Raw genomic sequence first — 17,577 nt, 5'->3', positions numbered from 1 at the left:
TCCACAGAGGCAGTGAGGGAAACAAGGAAGCCAATCTGCCTCAGAGTGGCTGTGAGGAGATAACAGTTCAGTGGTTCAAATCAGCATCAGCACTGCTGCCAGCACTCCTTGTGCTGCGGTTCTACAGAACGAACCGATCCCTCCCCCCACTGCAAGAAACCCCTCCCTGACCTCAGCTGCCAGATGGGAGTGACAGCCAAGAGTCAGCTCTTCCTTTGTTACCAGCATTGGTGTATTGATCTGGGTCCCCTCAAAGCACAGAACTGCAGCTCAAGCTCAGCTCTCCCACCACAAGCTGGTTTAGGTGCTGGGGCAAACAAAACATTGAAGCCTCATAATTGAGACCCCCTGCACAACACTGCCTCTTCACTCCTGAGCTGGTATTTTACATTTACCAATGGATAACCCTGCCCAGGAGCCTTTATACCACAGCTGTGAGTGTCAGTTCAAGCTGAGATGAGGGAAGATGAGAGATGCTAAGGTGGCACAGCATTTCATTTCTTTAGCTCTTCCAGCCCCCTCATTATTACTGGAATATAACATTACCTCTTTTCCTATCCTGGATGATCCTGACCTTATATTTTAACACCAAAACTCTCTACATTACTGTCTCAAAGAACAGCAACAAAAGACACCAGCAGAGAAGAAAGAGCCTGACCTAAGTGGTGCAAAGGAGGAAAACCACTGAAAGCCTCTGTATCCTCACTGTGATCTGCTTTTCCCGATTCTCCAGGATTATGGGCTATAGTTTTTGTTGGTGTGAACCAACACAGGCTACATCTGCATACACAGGGTTGATATCACAGACCCTGTAAACACACAAATGTCTAGAAGGAATTTGCATCCTTCAACACCATGCCAGCACCACCATCTCCTCAGACATGCTTAGCAAGCACTGCCCCAAATGTTTCAACTAAATCGGACATGGTACAAGAAAAAGCTGTAGAAGAGGTCTCTAACTTGACAGAAAGAGGTTGCAGGGCTGGAAGATGGCCCCCTGTCCACAAACTATTGGAAATCACAGACAGACATCTTTGCCAGATTCAGCTGAAGTCTACACCCATCTCTACCTTCTCATCAATATCCAACAGGACTGTGCCCTCCAGTGAAGGTGGATTAACACCTCTAGGAAGAATTTCCCAGGGAATGTTCACACAGCTTCTACTGCAATACAGAAACCTCTGGCAAAGAAAAGTTTCTGAGGTCAGCAAACTGTCCCTGTAGCTCAGAAAAATAAGCTTCATTTTATGGCACAGAAACCTCTGAAGTAGATGAGATGATATAAAGGCAGAAACAGATGAAGTGTGGATCTAGGAATTACACAGCTGCTTACGTGGCCATGGAGAGCACACACAGAGGCAATGCAAAGTAGAGGTGGAGGTAAGAAACAATCCCCCCTCAATGGATCTGTCCCTGTGGAAGCAGCAGCCTTTTGGATTTAGCGACATTCTACCTGTATTTTGTACAGGTACACAGCAAGCAGTGCTGGAGCCACAACTCAGGGCAGAGAATGGCACTTTCCTGAAACTGCTTTGACACAAAAGCATCTCCTGTACCCCAAAACCTGTCTGAAGTACCTAAATCAGCAGTTATTCTCCTGATTGAACAGTTTGAACAAGAAAGAGTATTTTCAGAACAGTTTTAGGTATCGATGTGTGCTAACCACTGGCAGTAAGAAAAATCATAAAAACCTTGAGGGATGATACAGACTTTCCAGGTGTGAAATAGCCACTTGTCTCTAAGAGGCAACAATGGCTACAGCAGTGAATGCTGAGAAGCCTCTGCTGCTGTAAATGTTGTGTTATTTTAATACAATCTTGCCTTTATTTTTACACAGAATTCAGCCCCTTTCCTGCAGTGGCACTTACAATTTATTCCCTCTAGGATGCAGTACTGTAAGAAACACTCAACATTGTGGTGAGTTCCAGAGAACTGGTGATGACAGGATATTTTCGGCACCAATTTTAACATCCATTGAGCTGGGATACTGAACAGACATGGGGAGCTTCCTCACAGGCATACAGAAATAAAAGGCCTCTGTTTGTTCCTGTAACAAGATCAGTACATGCATTAAAGGAGATTCAAAACAAAAGTATTTCAGAAAAGCCTACGCAAATGGAAAATCAGGTACATTGTTTTAAGTATTAGGCAGCCTTTTTTGTGATATGGCAGAGGATGCCGGTGTGTCTGAGTTCCTCTGACTCACACCTTCTGTAATATGTTCCATAGAGGCAAGTCACTGTCTTCCAGTCCCACTGTCTTTGCCATGAATTCACAGGAATCTGATGACACAGAGAAGGCTGCAGCTGGTTTTGGTGGTAAACTCCCTCCCTGAACATCCACATGCAATGCTCCATGCACATGCTTCTCAATACTGTGCACAGTGACCCTGGCCCAAGGAGATTCCATCTGAAAGCTGCATGGCAGAGCAGCCATGGAGCACGAGGGGAGACAGGGAATGTGATTCCTGCCAGCATTCAGCACTGCACCAAGTGGGATCACTCACTTTAGCACCTTATAGATTCATCCTAGTTAAAGTTATAATATTTAAGTGCACAGGGCTTTCTGTTTTTTTCCTTTTTAAGGCTAGAAAATGAGGTTATTGTGGACAGCTCAGGTATCTTGTAGATGCTTCTGTGGGGTTTGCAGTACCAATTAACTTTCCCAAGTAATGAGGTGTAATTCCCCCTGAGAATGCCTACTTCATCTGCGATATACTCCCCACAGAAATGTGGAAATTTCACAGCCAAGGCTCAGATACAGGAGAGGTTTTTTCAGTATTCTTTGAGAAGCGATAGGAATAAGAATTTTACATGGGAGCCCTTCAGCTGTTTTCCTCTCTGGGACAAACACTATATAATCATTGAGAAGTGTTTTAACAGTGAGAAATGTAACAATATTTTGTAATCAGTGCCCATATAAAACTGTGTGTATTAAAAAGTTCAGTCAATCTCTGCAGAAAACAAAGAAGATAAATGATTGCTGTGAATTAGTTTAGGGCTGCTCCTACAAGACAGCTCAGTTTCTCTCATAATAGGTAGTGAAATTCAAAATTTACTCTGGTTTTTATTCACTGCCACTGTAATAAAACACCCCAACAATTTGGCAGCAATATAAATGGTTTCCCATCAACATGAATAGTGTCAGTGTGTGGACCTCTATCTATTTTTACGTGAGCTCAAGTAAATCAGAAGTGAACCACTTCAGTGTGAATTACAGTGATACAAGTTTAAGAAGGAAGAAATCAGACCTGGACACTGATTCTGCATGGCCTTTGCTAATGAAACCAGCTCTGTCATTGTTTATACTCTCACTGAATCCTCTCACAATCATTTGGATACAACAAAAACCTCTTGCAGATGGCTGACTGCTAAAGAGGAGGAAAAAAAAGAGGTGTATAATGGCCACACTAAAAGGCTTTGATAACAACACATCAACTTCATAAACTTGTGTCCTGCAGCAACACAAGTGAACATTCAGCTGACCACAAGAAACAAAGGAGAATGTGGATGACTTCATCAGCCATTAAGTCTGTTGTGCCCTGATCTAACAGCATGATTCAAAACTAAAATCAAGGAAATTTGTCAACAAGCATTTCCTCAGCTCAGAAGAATCCTCAATTGTTGTGGCTTTTCCTCTGCCCCCATTTGGGAGTGTCACAGACAATGAATGGGGAGGACTGGGAGCAGACTGTCCCTGTATTTTACCAATTCTGAATCAATAAACCCAGTCACTGAGGCAGAGGCTCAGCCTGTATGGGGTTTAATTTACTCTGGGGATGGAACAGATCTACCCCAGCACACTCCAGCAGCTCCATCTCCTCCTCATGCACCCAGACCTGCCAGAGCAGCCCCTGCGAGCCCCCGTCACAGCGGTCCTGAGAAGGGAAATCCAGAGTGACTTTCTGTGGCTGTGGGAAGATGTTCTTCAGCAATGGGAGTTACATGGAGAACCAAGAACAGATTAGATGAATATTCATTATTCAAAGTAGGATTAAGAAGTAAATGATGGTTTGAGGATGCAAATTATGAGGGAGAATGACACAATCCCATACCATTTAGACAGTGCCTTCTCAAACTGCCCCCGTACTTTCACACCCACACTTTTTCCCTTCCCTTAAATGTTAAAGAGCTGGGGAAGAGGCCTCATGCACAGAAACTGCATATGGATACCTACCCATTTTTTCATATATTTGTGAAAAAATCTGAGCTCTGGAATATGCAGGGAAAAAATGGCATACAGAACAAATTACTTCAAGGCATATTTCACCCCTCTAGCCAATAAGTATTTCCAACTCATACATGTGGCAAGATATTACTTTGCTGATCTGGAACCTTCTCATATAAATACCAAGCCAGTTTTCAAAACCAGTAAGAGTATTTCATACACATCTTAACTGACTTCACATTTTGCTTAACCAATTAATTTAATCATTTTTCAACAATTAATCTGTTGAAGTTTTATTTTAAAAACTTCTGATTTTAATCTGATGAACTGCAACATAAACTAAGATCTTTATTCTAGTTTCACCCTTTAGAAATCTACTTTTTGGCAGGTGTTCAAAGCAGCAAGTGTTTCTATAAACTGCAAGTGCAAATATGTCTCACAGAATGCATTGAAAACAGAAGATTGAGAAGATATTTAAGAAAAAACAAAGGGGTGACCTGGATTACAGGGGTAATTTGTTTTATACACCAGTATTTTATATATGCCAGTATTTGTTTCTGGCCAAAGCTCTTTTCTTTTGGAGCACTCTGCTGAGTAGTGTTATGGGGAATTCTCTTTGTACTCCAAATTTCCCAGCTTTTAAGGGTCTCAGTCTCAGAAAATTTAAGGATTAAAAAATATGAGAAGAGAAGAGAAGAGAAGAAGAGAAGAGAAGAGAAGAGAAGAGAAGAGAAGAGAAGAGAAGAGAAGAGAAGAGAAGAGAAGAGAAGAGAAGAGAAGAGAAGAGAAGAGAAGAGAAGAGAAGAGAAGAGAAGAGAAGAGAAGAGAAGAGAAGAGAAGAGGAGAGAAGAGGAGAGGAGAGGAGAAGAGGAGACCAAATTAAAGCCTGGGAAGTAACTCCAAGCACTCTACCCATAGCTGGCAATCCCCACTCCATAGACATGGGTAAAGCAAAGGGATGGAGTTAACCTGCCTAAACTCACAGCCCAAGTCAACAGGACAGTCAGGAACAGAGCCCTAATTCTCCCTCCACACCTGAGCACCAAGCTACAGCTCTTAGAAATGGAAAAAAATATTCACAAAAAGCCTATTCCTATAAAGGAAGCATAGGAGAGAACAGTCTCATTGAGGTAAATGCTTGTTTGTGGAGATTACTGCTTGTCTCACCAATACCCCAGGGACCACCTTGTCTGCACCCATAATTAGGGCAAGCCCCTCTGTAACTGCATGAGGTCATGTTTTTCTTTCAAGCAGCCGTAAATTACCATGCTTGTTATCACTCCTCTCACTACACAGATTCTCTCAAAAATTAGATTATCCATAGGGCATCCTTTGCTATTTTGTCATTTGCAGTATCACTCTCAGTATAGCAGGAAAAAAGGCCAAAAATTCAGCATTTAGGGTCTGAGAAACAAAGATATTAATGCATTAAGGGGGGAAAAAGAGTGAAAGAAGCAGATCATCCTGGAACTGCCAATTTTGTGTATCCTTTGAGGATTAGATCCAAGCTTATAATTTCTGTGAGCAATTATCTAAATAGAAATGCTCTAATTGCACTAGGATTGTGTTTTCTCTGGAGTGTTATTTCTTTCAAGTATCCTGCTGTTTATTTATATTCAGCTAAATAAAAGGTGTGCTAAGTTACCCAGCGATTTACACTGCAGTAGGGACATTACCAGTGGTACACAGGAGACTGCTGAGGTAGCACAGAAAGCCCTCTAGGCTGTTCTAACTTACTACAACTAAGCCCATTCCAGTCTCTGTCTTCTAAACTCACAGTTTAATAAAGAAAACAAAGCAATACTTCCTGGATGATTGCCAATGAGCTGCTTTGTTGCCTCTGGAATCACTGCCAGCTCAGGGAAAAGTAGGGAGAAAATGAGGTAGGATGCACAAGTACCCAAGGAAAACAGCTTCCCCAGCTTGGTGTCCCACGGGTCTGGAAGTGTTAGAGGAGAGCCTGGCACAGAGGCAAACCACAGCCACACACACTGTGCCCTCAGCAGCTTACACTGACCAATTCCATGTGCCTCCATGGCTGCTCTGATCAATACCAGATCACTGACAGAGGCAACAGCACCAACACAAACAGCCAGGACAAAAGAGCCAACACTCGGTAGAGTTTCATTCCTAGAAAAGGGAGGTTACACAGGCTGGCCTCTGCTGTTCCACACCGTGTGCTCCATCGCTCAGGAAAAGTTCTGTCTGTCTGAAAGGTTCATAAACCTGTAAAATCTGCACACACTGGAGGGGAATGTAAAAACTCTCCTTCACAGGGAATTGTAGTTTTCTAAAAAGGGGTCCTAGTCAGAAGAAAAAGCAGCGAACCTCACAGCTCACTGCTTTCAGCTTGAAAACCAAAATGGATCACATTACCCTCACGTTACCCTTTAGTGACACCATCAGGAGTGGGAGATAATCCTTAAAGGGTCAGGCAACAGAGGAAGTTTTCTATTGCACATATCCATATCAAACAGTACTTGCTACCCTGATTTGTGTTTATTTATGTTTATACACAGTAATGGAGAAAAAACCAAAAAACCAAAACAAAATGGGGGGAAAAAAAAAAGCCAAAAGGGCGAAAACTGAGGGAGTTCAGAAAACTCAGAAGATTGCATGAAAATTAGATTTTCAGGGGCACTAAGTATCAAGTCAGGAATAATTCCCTAGAAATGTCACTGCTTTTTCAAAATTCCAGTCAAGAATAACTGCCTTATGTTAACAGAAAAGAAACAATGAATAGCATATTCCTCCTTTTCTTAATGTGCCATCATTAATAGACAACTCAACAGGAGGAGTAAGTGAAGAGGATTTCTATCTGTTTTAATTCTATTTCTGTGTAGAATAAATTAATTTTAACCATTTGCAAACAAGAAAACAACTATTAGAACCATGACTCTGTTCTCATTTCAAACCAAAAAAACCTCACAACAAATGGGAGTTTGTAGAGAAGCCCAATTTTTGTACCAAATTTTACCATGCAAAACATGCACAGAGCACTTGTTGGTGAGCCACAGACATCTGTGAAACAGGTCCCAGGAATAAAACACAAAAATATGTTAACTAGCAACTAAACTCATAACAGCAAATACATTCCAATCCCTGTCAGGGACTGAAAAACATACATTTCAGAAATACACCTACTTAAAGCTAATTTTCTATGCTGCCATGAACATTACCATCAGTGAAACAATATCTCCTTGCCTGTCCTTTAACAATGAGGAAGATGACTGTGAGTAAAATAAACATGATAATTTCTTGTCCAAAGCTGTCACTCAGACTGATGGAACAAGTCAGATTTTCCAGAGCTGAATTAAAGGAGAGACATACCTGATAATTGTATTGCTTTTCTCTGTTTCTCCACTGAAGTGAGAACCTTCAGAGCCTGGGACATCCAACACCAGAACAGACAAGTCCTACTTACACAAAACACGAATTAATGCCCAAAAAAAGGATCTGCTGAACAGACCAGATTCAGAGCTAACCTTAAGGGGAAAAATATTCTATTTTAACCAACTGGAAGTTTTTCTAGTTAAGTGGGTTTTTACCCTTTAAGTCCATAGTTCACGTCAGCCACATAAGAAATATTCTTGCTTCACAATATCACAACATTCTCACACAGAAAATTTTCTAAGTGCATTTTAATGACTAAGCCTTTGACACAGAGGGATACATAAGTCTTTGCTTCCTTCTTGTTCAAGTTTACTCCCTTAGAAACATGAGCTCAAGCACACAAAATCTCCATGTGGAAGCAGAAATCCACAATACAAATTACGGGGATTTTTTTCCTCCCAAAAGGGAAAAAAAAGCCAGGAAACAAAGGAACATGATAAAGGGTCCTGGAGAGCAGAGCACTCAAGAATCCCAGACCAGTCTTCAGCTCTTCCAAGCTTCATTTCACCTGAAGGGGCAAGAATGTGCCAGTGAAGAGCTTGGTGTTTAAACACCAAGATTTGGTGTTTAAATCACACACAGATTTGAGGATCAAACTTTTCCAAGTGCTGCCTGCTCATCTTTCTTCTTTTTCTGGCTCTAGACGAGTCAAAATGGTACTCAAAGCCAGAGGTCTTGTGGTATTTTAATGACCTTGGGATTCCCAGTCCTCTATATGGACCCCCAGATGAAAATCAGGTCCTCTGTACGTGCCCAAAGGTTTATGAAGGTCTCTCTTCAGGATGTTTTGCTATTTTTATACAAATACCATGATATTCAGTGGCAGAAAGAAAGCCTTTCTCAAACAAACTCATACTCTGCTTTGTCTTCCACAAAATAAAATTTTTACCACCTAGTTTGCAAAATGTGATTACACAATTGCTCTTGCAAAATTCCAGCAGTCATTCAAATTTCCAGAAAAACAGGTCTATTCAGGAATACCAGATTTAGAACTGAAAATCTGGAGGATGCACAGTAAAACAGTACTTTAAATTAGGTGCTAGCAAACCACAACATTCTATCAACATTCTTCTTCATTTATTCTTCATAGGATAGCATTGAATAAAAATTAGAAGTTTTCCATCTAGGACAGGAAATAATTTTTGAGATTCCTCATTTAAAGACAAAATAAGAAGAATAGTTTTCTCTGCAATAATTTGGTAATAATTTTTACTAAACCATTCAAGGAAAAGGCAGTATCTCAAAGGCTCTCAGTATCCAAGATACTTAATGCACAATCTTTGGATTCTGAAGGCACAGTTTGTATCTCAAGCTTAAATCCTACTTTATCTCTGCTTCATCACCTCCATCTCAGTGGAAGACAGTTCCATACTGTTTTCCATGTCATTACTGGGTGCAGTAGCATTGTATTTCTATTTATTATGAGTGCAGCACTCTCTCATCACACATCCTCTTCTGGCTGTTTCAATGCTGCATTCTTAAATATATTCTCTGAACTGTGCTCCCAATTTCCTGTGAATAAGACTCTCTTATATGAAGATGTCCCCTACAATGGCCTTCTCTTTCTCATACATATTCAAATATCAAATGGAATCTGTATTTCTCATGTATCTTAGTAATTTTTTGCATATTAATAAAAAAAAATCAAGACATTTAAGGCAAAAACTGAAGCACTGTTCCAGTCATAATTCTCACACATACCAGAAAAAGAGGATCAGCTGCCTTCCTGGTGGAATTTCACCTTGAGTTTTATTTGATAATTCTGGTTGATTCAGCCCAACAGACAGGCACTGGTCCCTTTTCCCAGGGAACAAACCCAATCTGTTCCATTACTGTTCAAGAAAGAGACAGGCTTGAACAGTTGTATCACCATAAGAAATCATTCATCAGCTACATTCCTAAATACCCTCTGCTTATGGAGAGTATTTTCAATTCCATTCAGTGCACTGGTGACCTTAAAGAATCAAAGATCCAGGGATGTAAACTGTTCTCACACACTTTTTTCATTACTTCACAGGACCTTTCATCTACAGCAGATAGAGCACAGGTGTGCAGTGGTCACATTCTATGTTCTAGAATTTCTAGCTTTTCATTTAATTAAGAAAAAATATTTAAAGATGCAACTGCCTTCATGAACTGTTCTTCCCTAAGATAAATGGAGAGAATTACCACGGGATCTATGAATGACAAGTTTTCCAAACTACTTTTCTCCTGTCCTAAACCAGTCTCTAAGAGAAGATGTTTAATTGCATTTGTGGATGTAGATATACTAAGGTGCCACTTTAGGCTCCAGAAACATGGAGAGCACGAGCTTTGAAAAGTTTACCAATTTGAAACTGTTTGAAAGTTTATGAAAACAAATTACAAAAAGTGATACTGAAATTAAATACACAGAAATAATTGCAAGGCTACACTAAATGTATATGCTGTGTACTACAAAGCCAAGTGGACAGGATCAAATGGGTTTGCATTAAACAAGGGGGCGGGGAGTGGAAAAAATACTTCAGGAAAACAGAACAATGGCATAATTTAGCATATTTGTACTTGGGTCAGATCCAGCTGATTGCTTTGGAAAGGATTCCTCTCAAAGTGAAAGGTGAATGGAGGAAGGGAGTTCAGGAAAGAGGTGGGTGTTTGTCTTTAAAATAAATTATTTGGAGAATGCAATGAGCAGTGAATGTATTACATTGCAGTAAACACTCCAAACACTCAAAAATACTATAGCAGTGTCTTCATTGCTTTGATTGTTATTAGGTAGAAGGCAAACAAATGTTACTTTGTGCAAAAAGAACTAGGAGCTCTGCCAGGAATGGTCACATCTAACACACGTTATTTATGACTGTATAAAGTGCAAGAATTAGTCACTTAATGAAAAGCTGGAGACACGACATGATCATAACTTGTTAAAGGTAAAGAAGGTTAAAAATGGGAATCTCTTCTCTCAGGAAGTTGTTGTGAGTCTCCACCTCATGTCCACAGAAATGTAGTCTCCAGCTTCTGCTGGAACAGCTGTCCCAGGCATCCCTGCTGACCTTTGTAAATTCAAGACCCAACACTGCCTGCTCCAAATTTCTTACACACCTCCACTGACATCACAAATTACTCATCTCTCCCTAAAACTTCAGTTTGGTAGTTTATACCCTGGGCTTCCTCCTTGCCCTTCTTTTTAGAGCTCCATTCAGTGGTCTGTTCTTCCTCCTCCTGCCATCACACCCTGTGGACATTTTCCAAGGGGCTCTTCTCACTGCATCCCTTTTTCACATTGTCTATTTTTACCCTTCTGTTGACCTCATTCACTCACATGGTCTCTCCTCAAGCAGGGACCGACAACCCTCAAATATTCCTCTTTTTGCTCATCTGTACCCTGCTACCTTTCTCTTGGCCCACAGATACTGCAATACTAAATATAACAATAGAATTACACATTTATCCCACCTAACCTCATTCCAACCATCACCTTGCTCTCCAAAAAGAATCTTTTACCCAACTACAGATGAAGATTTTGAGACAGAGCAGTCATAAGATAGATATTTTTCCTTTATTTATACCTCACTTATTTCCACTTTGTATTGTTTATTCTGCATATTAAAGAAGGAGAAAAAAAGAGCTGTCTGAGAAGGAGGAACTCTCTTTGGATTTATATTCAAACAAGGAGATGAAACAGGACAAGAAGAAACAATAGCTTTTTGTTGTTGTTCAGAAGATAACTGAAATTTTGTGAAATGCAGAGCTCTTTGTACCTGGAATCTAATTACATAAAGCGTTCTGTAGCTCTGCCACTGAATGCTGTGGGTTACAGGGTTTGTTGCTCGGGGGTTTTAAATTGTGCTTTTATATTATTTTAGCTCTTTTAAAATAATTTAGCTCTTTTAGCAGCTCCCCATTTTCCTAAAGAATGGCTGTTTCCAGCCATCAGACTTTGCTACCTCTGCTACAACAACGTGACCGTGCCTGGCTAAGTACTTGCTCAATCTATTTATTCAGTTTCCAACACAGCTCAGCACCATGTATCACACACATCGTGCAAAAATTTTGCTCAAGCATAATCATGGTTCTTAAAACTCAAACTTTGCCACACAATGACAAGGTCTCCACATTACCAGAATTACTTTCCCTCCTCCTCCGCCCCCATCCAACTTCTCATCAGTCTCCAGCATGACTCAACCCCGTTGAAAAGCTGTAGGTTTACAAGTAATTTCATTTCTTTCAAGTGAGATACATCATATGGAGGAAATAAATAAAATGTTTTCAGTGCCTGGTCCCCAGTGGATAATAGGGTCTATCTGATTTCATAAGCTGCTTCTAACTGGAAATTTTTCTACATTAGTTTTGGTTTAACCAGAGTGAAATCCCCATTTTGAAGCCCACTCTCTGATGGCAGCAGAACCTCACCCAGTGGCACATCAACATTTCCTTCTTGCTCTTCGAACTGACAAATGTGTTTTGGAACTATTCCTGTTACAATTTCCCCCTTATCTCCAAGACTGCGGGCAGGGAAAATCTGCCTTCGGACAAATGCATTTTTCCTCAGGTCCTGTGTTGAGAGTCATCTTTTACTTGCCAAAACCCCAGACTTCAGCTACACACTGAGGTTTTCAACACACTTTTAACCATTTCACTTCCAGATCCTAGGCATTTTGTTGGCTAGCCAGGAGATGTTTGTGTATGTGCTCTTCTCTGCCTCCCTCTCACTAGCCTGTGTTAAAATTTATACAAAACAAAACGGGGGAAGAAAATGACTGTCATGAATCATCCTAAGGAAAATGAAGTTAAAGTATCATGTTTTCATAGTCATGAGAGATTAAAAGCAGAAGAAAACATTTTTCTGGATCAACTGATAAACCATAATGATTGCAGCTGCTTCCCCCCCCACCAAGAGTTTCATGGTGTTAAAATTTTGAGGATGAATTATGCCAAGTTTTGAGTATGCCCTGCTAGCTGCTACTTGCCCTTATTTCTAGTCAAATTACTTGAACTGATCACTGTCAGCACTGTGCAGAATTGCAGAATTAAAAGCCCCATTGGAAAAGCATCCCCAAACCTACAAAAATAATTGCAGAAGAATCAAAAGGGGCAGATGTGAAAAAAGAGCAATGAGGGCTAACAGAGAAGAGATGGTTCATTGAATTGAAAGGGGCCAGGTAGTAGCTGAAATTTCAGTATTATAAATAGGGCATTATGTAGCTGAACTAAAAATAGGAGTTTTATTTTTACTTGATGTTCCTCACTGCTGGCTGCTGACCTAGAGAAAGAGGACTCAGAAAGAAGAATTAAACAATTCCCCACAACCATGCAAAAAAACAAAACCACTAGTCTGGTGCCAGTGCCTATTTGTAAACTAAGAAGAATACAATTTTTTTAACCAATTTCAAAAGACATTTAACTGAAAGAACTCCCTAATACTGCTGTGAAAAGAATGTAATAGCAGAGGAAAATTTCTGCAGAAAATCAACAGCAATTACAAATTCCCTGTCTACACACTCAGTTGTAAGAGAAAATGGCTGGTGTATGTACTCTGATTCCTTCACCCACTCTGTGTGTGTACAACTGCTCTCTAAGCTGGAGCACTCCCTGCTCAGCAGCAGTAACACACAATCATTCCAGTGCTCGGTTTCAAGTCAAGACTGAGGGCCCAGCACATGTCTGGAGGAAAATTCTCGGTCAGTTTGCCACCTGCCAACTGTCTCAGGGCAGCATCTTGTGTTCTTCCCTTTCCTAAAGGCCAATTTTACACTTAAACTGAGAATCCCAATTTAGGTATGGTAAAATGGCAGCTTGTCTGGCCAGCTGCTGAGGTTATTCATACTTTGTTTCATTAAAAAAAAAAAAAATTAGCATAAACCTAAACCACCAAATCTGGATTTAAGTTTCAGGCCCGTGCATCTAGTCTTCAGGACAAAAGAGACTTGAAACCATGGTTTTGGTTCTGCTTACAAAGATAAGAGGAAGTTGCAAAACAAAACCAGATCTGAATCTGAACTTAGGTTCACAGCTGTTTAAGACCATGGCTTTTGGAGCAGCCTATCACTAGCTCAAATCTAAAGGACTCAATAGACTTGAGGCTTCCCTGGGCTGATTTTGGCTTTATCTGCTAAATACTGGATCTTTGCAATGTACCACAGACCCCAGGGGGCTGTGCTCAAGTATTTATCCATCCCCACTTTTGTAGAAAGCTCAAATGAAGATGAAACATGGCAATTTAATTTTGAAGAGTAAGCCATAGTTACTTAAATTATTTTATAGCACCAACAAAAATAACTTGCATTAGTTCTCATTGCTGATCAAATTGAAATAAAGACATTTGTTATAAGAAATTATTGTAATTATTTAAGGAAAAAAAAACAGCATCTGTGTAGTCTAGATACAAATTTACTAGTCAGTCATCCTTTCCCATAGGCTGAAAAATAGCAAAATTCTTATTTGCTGTATTTGTGCACTATTCACATCTGTCATTACATGAGTGATCTGATTTGTTTGGTAATGCTAAGACAGAACATAATTCTGCACTTAGCTGAAATAATTCTAAAATGCAGGTTAGCACACAGGCAGATGATAATTCAAAACTTCTTACTGCTGCTAAGCTATTTTAGCTTCTCTCACTGTCAAAGCCAAGTCAAACACACCTAAATTAAAATGTCTATTTGCAGTGTCTCAAAAGACAACAGAAAGATTCATGTATTTTGTTTCCACTCTTGATTTTTGGTAATATTTTTTTCACTTTCCATATGGTGAATCAAAATCCCCAAATAAAAGTAACACCCTCACTAAGGCTTTACTGTTGTGTTACTGCTGGGCTTTGATCCATCAGACGGCTTGAGAGAACAAGGACCATAACCCTTCCAAACTGGAAATGTTGGCTAAATGGGTCATCTCCTTTCTTTCAATTTTTATACATTTATAAACATACAGACATAGGTGCACATGTACACACACAGCACCACTCCAAATCTAGTTGTAGATGCTACTAATAATTTTGACAATCCAACATTTCTGCCTTTACCTCTTCCTCTTCCCATTCCTTAATAGCTCCCTTGCATAGAACAGACAGGAGTTGTTGGGCACCCTCTGGAGCAGCAGCAAATGGAAAGAACTAAGGAATGGACACAGCAGACACCCTGGTTCACCGGACCCTCCTTGACAGGCATGACCTACATCTCTTAAGTACCATTTTTGGTGTAAGGGCACAAGGAAACTTCACCTTAGCAGCACCACAATACACTAAAACTGGCCTGATGATCTGTAACTACATCAAGCCCCAAATAAAAGTCCCGATGATTAATGTCCCAAGTTCTTCCTCAGGTATTCAATCTATTAAAAGACATATTTTCATACAACCAGGTTCCCCTCCCGCTGTTCTGTTCAAAGGGAGAATTCTCACTTCCCTTGCAGGTATCTTCACTTTCTGTTCTCCCATAATACACATAGTACACAACTTCTGTATGCAGTCTCTTCTAAAACATTTTAAGACCTAATTAACAACCAGAGATAAAATTGCAACATCTCCAGTGAATACTGGCCACTGGAATTGGTTTCAACTCAATGCACCACTCCCTGCAATAATTTGCAATTTCCCAACCAAGAGATTTAGATCAACTAAATCATTTTTGCCCTCACCTTGAACACAGCCCCAAGAACAGAAACAGAAGCCCATGAACACAAGCCCAGCACAAAAAAAAAAAAAAAAAAAATTCCAAGGGAGAATGTCTAGCTCTTGTTATAACAAAATCATTTAAGAGTCTCCATTCTGAATACCAAGCAGCTCCAGAGGAAAGTGTCAAGTTTCCTGGTTGCTGCCCCTCTTCAGCCCTCACCATCTATTCTTGGCCATCCTGCTAACAGAACCAACAGCAGCACAGCTGCATCACACTGACGACAAAGTGGCTTTCTGAAGAAATTTCTAGTATTTGTATCTTCTCCTCACATGAAACACCATATCTCAAATGAGCCTTTTCTATTTTCCTAGTTCAAATAAACTATCTTATCACCAAAAAAAAAAAAGCATCTTGACACCCATTCTTCACAGTTGTTCCCTCTCTTGCAGTGAACAGCCAACAGGTTTTGGACTGTTTGCTGCCACACACCACACACTTGTGCATCCACCTAAATGAAGCCACTGTGGACCAATTATGAAAGATCTGTTATTCCATTCGGAGTTACTCATCTGGGATTTGATTTTTGATTTGTTTTCCTCTGAGGTTTTTTGGAGCACTAGTGGGATGAAGTTTAAATTAAATTGGGACCATCAGCATCCCAAAGACAACTATTCAGTAGCACACATTTAATATTGATTTAATATGATTATGTGGGCTGTTTGTAACCGCAGCTGTCTAACTAATGCCACTTAGACACAAAGTACTTTATATATTCATTACCAGGAATGTTAGAATATGAACCAAACCAAAACACAGCTAAATAAGCCACACAAATATGTAGCTCTGAAAGTTACAGGAAAGTTACGAATTAAAAGCTGCAGTTTTCAATTAACAGAGATAGCTGAGGTGGATTGTTTTGTGCATTGCATGCATGGTCTAAGGTGCCACTGGATAAATAATTACAATATTACAGAATACCCAGAGCAAGTGACAAACCAATCATTATGCTACACAGAATGAATCACTAATAAATCAAAACTTCATCCATGACAATTGTCTTTGAGGACGATCTTTTATTCCTGGCTGCTTCCAGAGCCAGGTGCATCAGCCAGTTCCAATATCGCACTGAACTTTGGCAAACAGGAGCGGCTGTATTAAGGCACAGCATAGCTGTTTCTGAAATACCTCTTATAACTGTAACTACCAATCTGGGCGGGGGGTGGGGGGGGGAGAGGCTGAGGTGTAGTCTTCTAATCCTACCAAACACCATAGGGCCAAGTTTTTGGTCTTGTCAATCCCCACTGACAGTGTCAATCCCCACCGTGGTTTGTGGCTACACGTGAGGCCCTGTGCCAGAGCCTTGCTCAGTTCTGGACACAGCAAAGTCCAACCATATTTGCTAATTTCAACACTTGAAATTAGTACTGTTGTGCTGTTCTGAGCACAACATGGACATGACTTATATAAATAAAAAAACTGGATGATAAACAGGAGTAGGATTGTGCAAGAGAATTCAGAATCAACGAGCAATCAGCAGCATCCCCAGAGTATGTCAGAGCACGGGGGTCACCGGTAACAACTTTTGGCCCATGAGGGAAGAGTGTGGATGTTGTTTTACCTGAGGCTGACACTGTGGTTGGGCTGCACAGAATCTAGGTGCGATAGCACCTCACCAGCGCCCAGCACCCGGTTCTTACAAGGGCTGAGGCCATTCCTCAGCACAGCACGAGCACCTGAGCACAGACCAATACCTCAACACCGCAAGGCTGCGACAGAAGCAGCACCCACCAACATGGCGGTGCGGCCTGAGGGAGCCCCGCCCGCGTGGCGGGAAAGCCGCCGCCTCCCGCGGGACGGAGCGGCCGCTGGGCGGCGCTGCCGAGCCCCGCAGCGCGGGGTGCGGAGCGGGGTGCCGGATACGGGATACGGGGGACGGGATACGAAATGCGGGAGGCAGGGTCGTGGCCGCCGAGCCTGGCAACGTTCCCGGCTGCCAGGCGGCGAGAGGAGATGGCGCTGCCGATCGCGGTGGTCCCGCAGCGCCAAGCGCTGACGGCGGGCCCCGGGAGGCAGCGCAGGCCGCCCTGTGCAGCTCCGAACCGGTCGCCGCCCCGCTCGGAGCACGATCACGTCCGGTGTCTGTCGGCTGACAGCAAGCAAATCTGCCAGCCCTCGGGGAAAATACCAAAACATTCCCAGTGTTCTTCCTGGCAGTCTGTAAGGAAGGGTTTCCAGTGGCACTGCCGGGACAGAGCCGCAGTCACCGCTGGCATTGCGGCACGGCCGGAGCGCGGTGAGGGCAGCGCGGGGAGCAGCCGCCTCAGGCTGGGGCTGAAGGGGAAATCACATCTACTTCAAGTGGAACAACTCAAGCGTCGGGCTGCTGGCAGCAAAGGTTTCAAATCAAAGCAAACGGTTTCTAATC

This window comes from Camarhynchus parvulus, chromosome 11 (genome assembly GCF_901933205.1).
Source record: "Camarhynchus parvulus chromosome 11, STF_HiC, whole genome shotgun sequence".
Taxonomy (NCBI): Eukaryota; Metazoa; Chordata; class Aves; order Passeriformes; family Thraupidae; genus Camarhynchus; species Camarhynchus parvulus.
Note: the sequence above shows the minus strand (reverse complement) of the source record.